This window comes from Aegilops tauschii, chromosome 5 (genome assembly GCF_002575655.3).
Source record: "Aegilops tauschii subsp. strangulata cultivar AL8/78 chromosome 5, Aet v6.0, whole genome shotgun sequence".
Classification (NCBI taxonomy): Eukaryota; Viridiplantae; Streptophyta; class Magnoliopsida; order Poales; family Poaceae; genus Aegilops; species Aegilops tauschii.
In genome coordinates, this window is record NC_053039.3 from 312,726,413 (window position 1) to 312,730,271 (window position 3,859).

General features: G+C 51.1%; 1 long non-coding RNA gene across 1 annotated transcript; it reads right to left on the reverse strand.

The window, feature by feature from the left end:
• Positions 1 to 217: 217 nt before the first annotated feature.
• On the reverse strand, positions 218 to 3,326 carry LOC141023406 (uncharacterized). Its single transcript, XR_012184722.1, has 3 exons — positions 2,810 to 3,326; positions 1,740 to 1,808; positions 218 to 484 (listed from the first exon to the last, which is right to left on the reverse strand). It is a non-coding gene; the product is annotated as an uncharacterized lncRNA (long non-coding RNA).
• Between the last annotated feature and the right edge of the window lie 533 nt (positions 3,327 to 3,859).

Sequence of the window (3,859 nt, forward strand, 5' to 3'; positions counted from 1 at the left end):
GAGTCGTCCAAGGTTCTTGGCCGAGGAGCCACCGGCCAAGAAGAGGAAGGTGTCTCCTCCCATTCCTGTGATCAATCGCAAGAAGGCGCCAACGAAGAAGAAGATGACGGCCTCTGAGCGGGAGTGTGACGCCCCCGATTTGACCGTACACTAATCATGCACGCAAATGTGTACGATCAAGATCAGGGACTCACGGGAAGATATCGCAACACAACTCTAAAACATAAATAAGTCATACAAGCATCATAATACAAGCCAGGGGCCTCGAGGGCTCGAATACAAGGGCTCGATCATAGACGAGTCAGCGGAAGCAACAATATCTGAGTACAGACATAAGTTAAACAAGTTTGCCTTAAGAAGGCTAGCACAAAAGTAGCAACGATCGAAAAGGCAAGGCCTGCTGCCTGGGACCTCCTAACTACTCCTTGAACCCGAACTCCATGTAGAATCATCCTCGGGACCTCTAGCTCCTGGACTCCAGCATCTGGTTGCGACACCCAGGTATAGATAGGGGAAAAGAGGGAGAAAAGCAACCGTGAGTACTCATCCAAAATACTCGCAAGCAAGGAGCTACACTACATATGCATGGGTATATGTGTAAAGGGTCATATCGGTGGACTGAACTGCAGAATGCCAGAATAAGAGGGGGATATCTAATCCTGTCGAAGACTACGCTTCTGGCAGCCTTCATCTTGCAGCATGTAGAAGAGAGTAGATTGAAGTCCTCCAAGTAGCATCGTATAGCATAATCCTACCCGGCGATCCCCTCCTCGTCGCCCTGTTAGAGAGCGATCACCGGGTTGTATCTGGCACTTGGAAGGGTGTATTTTATTAAGTATCCGATTCTAGTTGTCATAAGGTCAAGGTACAACTCCAGGTCGTCCTTTTACCGAGGGACACGGCTATTCGAATAGATAAACTTCCCTCCAGGGGTGCACCACATAACCCAACACGCTCGATCCCATTTGGCCGGACACACTTTTCTGGGTCATGCCCGGCCTCGTAAGATCAACACGTCGCAGCCTCACCTAGGCTCAACAGAGAGGTCAGCACGCCGGTCTAAACCTATGCGCACAGGGGTCTGGGCCCATCGCCCTATGCACACCTGCATGTTGCGTACGCGGCCGGAAGCAGACCTAGCCCCCTTAATACAAGCGCGAGCTTACGGTCCAATGCGGCGCGCGCCACTCAGTCGCTGACGTCAAAAGAGCTTCGGCTGATACCACGACGTCGGGATACCCATAACTACTCCCGCGTAGATGGTTAGTGCGTATAGACCAAATGGCCAGACTCAGATCAAATACCAAGATCTCGTTAAGCGTGTTAAGTATCCTCGAACGCCGACCAGGGCCAGGCCCACCTCTCACCTAGGCGGTCTCAACCTGCCCTGTCGCTCCGCCACAAAGATCCACTTGCGGGTACTCCTACGAGCCGACCCGACTTTAGTCACCACATGTGTCATGTATATAGTATATAAGTATATACCCGTGATTACCGCCCAGGTGATCACGGCCCGATAGTATAGCACAGCAGATGGACAAGAATGTAGGGCCACTGATGAAAAACTAGCATCCTATACTAAGCATGTAGGATTGCAGGTAAAGGTAACAACAGTAGTAGCAAGGATAGGCTATGCATCAGGATAGGATATCGGAAAGCAGTAACATGCTACACTACTCTAATGCAAGCAGTATAGAGAAGAATAGGCGATATCTGGTGATCAAGGGGGGGAGGCTTGCCTGGAAGCTCTGGCAAGGAGAGGTCGTCAACACCGTAGTCGAACTGGGGGTCGCCGGCAGTCTCGGGGTCTATCGGAAAGAAGTAACGGAGGGGGAACATAATAAATAACAGAGCAATCAAAGCATCACAAAAGCGCAACATGGCAAACGCGGTGCTAGATGTGCCCTAACACGGTAGTAGGTGATACTGACGAAGGGGGGAAACATCCGGGAAAATATCCCGAGTGTTTGGCATTTTCGGACAGATGGACCGGAGGGGGAAAGTTGCATGTTTGCTATGCTAGGGATGTGTGGCGGATGAATAGACTACGTATCCGGATTCATCACGCCGTTCTGAGCAACTTTCATGTACAATTTTTTCATCCGAATTACGAATCATTTTCTATGATTTTCTTTAAGTCTTATCAATATTCTAGATTTTCTAAATTACTTTTAATTCGAATTGACCAAGTCAATTTGACTAGTCAAAAGGAGAGGTGTGGCCCATATGTAAGTGTCACAGGGTCAATTTAATTAGTCTAAAGTAATTTAAACTAGTGGGGCCACATGTCATCTGCACATTACCCTTTTTATTCCACTAATCTAATCCTAAACTAATCTATCTCTAATTAATTAAGCCGGCCAGAGGCACAGTCGGGTGTTCACCTTGTGCACACACGCACGGCCATGCCCAAGCATCAGCAGCAGCCGGCTGCAGCAACTAGTGGCAGTGGTAAGCAGAGCAGCAAAAGGCGAAGCATCAACAGCGGCCAAGCAGCACAGCAGTGCAAGAGCAGCAAGCAGAGGGCGAGCAGCAGCGACAGGTAGCCGCAACGCAACAGCAACAGACAGCGGCAGCGCCGGTAGTATGCAGAGCCAGCAGCAGCAGCAGGCGCGCACACGCGGGCACACAGGAGCGAGGCAAGGGCGCGACGCAGGGCTTGCGAGCGCGCGTGTGGGCGGCTCAGATTGTGGCCGGGATAGGCAGGGGGCGGGCGAGCGCAAGCTCCGTCCATGCCGGCCGAAGTGCGGGGCGGCTAAACGGCGACAAATCGAGGGGGCGAGCAGGGGGAGCGGGCAGAGGAGCTCACAGTGAACTCGGGGACGTGGTAGGGGTGGCCGGAGGTGGACCGGAGCGGCGGCAATCGACGCCGGACGCCGGCGATGTACGCGTTGAAGATGAGGTCGATAGCGAGTGTACGGGTCGTCCTTGCTCGATTCAGTGCTCGGGGTAGACGAAGTAGACCGCGACGGTTCTCCTGGACATCTTGGTGCGTCGAGGGGAGGCCGGTGGAGGAGATCGGCGGCGATGGCCGCGGTGGCTGTGGCGGGGATGACGGCTCGATGCGGAACGTACATGGTCTTTTGGCTTCGATCCAGAGGCGTAGGTGAAGGAGACGAGGTCGGGGAGGCTCCTGGCCACCTTGTTGTAGCTCGGGGATGCCCCGGAGCACGGCAACGACGACGCCGGCGGCGACGGGGGTCTTGGGCGCGAGCTCTAACAGAGAGAGAGAGAGAGGGAAGGGAAGGGGATTGCGAGGCTAGGGTTCGCCGAGGGGCCGCGGGAGCGATCTAGTAGGCAGGGCAGGGGGTGCGGATGGCCGACGTGTGTGCATCGCCGACAATGGCGCCGGTGGATGAGCGCCACGCCCACCCCTGCCTCTGTAGCTGGAGATGGGGGGCAAGTTGGGTGTGGACTGGGCCGTTTTGCTAGATGGGCCAAGGGGCCCAGTAGATTAGGTTTCTTTTCTTTTTACTAGTATTTTTCCATTTACTTTCCTGTTTATTTATTTAGCCACTGTTTTGTACTTTCTTTTAGCTTCAAAATATATTTTTTAAATGTAAAACCTTGCCATATAATTACTATGCATTATTTTGCACTGCCACAAAAAGTTTGGATTCAAAATAATTTATTAAGTTTGAGTTTATATTTAAATGGGATAAAAAGGTGTCATTGGTCCATTGTTTTAATATCCAGGGGAAATTTTATATAAAAACAAAATGTTAATTCTTTCATGCAAATTGTTAGTGAATATTTGCAACCTAACGCACATTTTTATTTTTCCATTTGAAAACTTTATTTATTTGACTTTAAATTAAATTTGAATTCGAACGGGATTCAAATCATCGCGAGATTGACA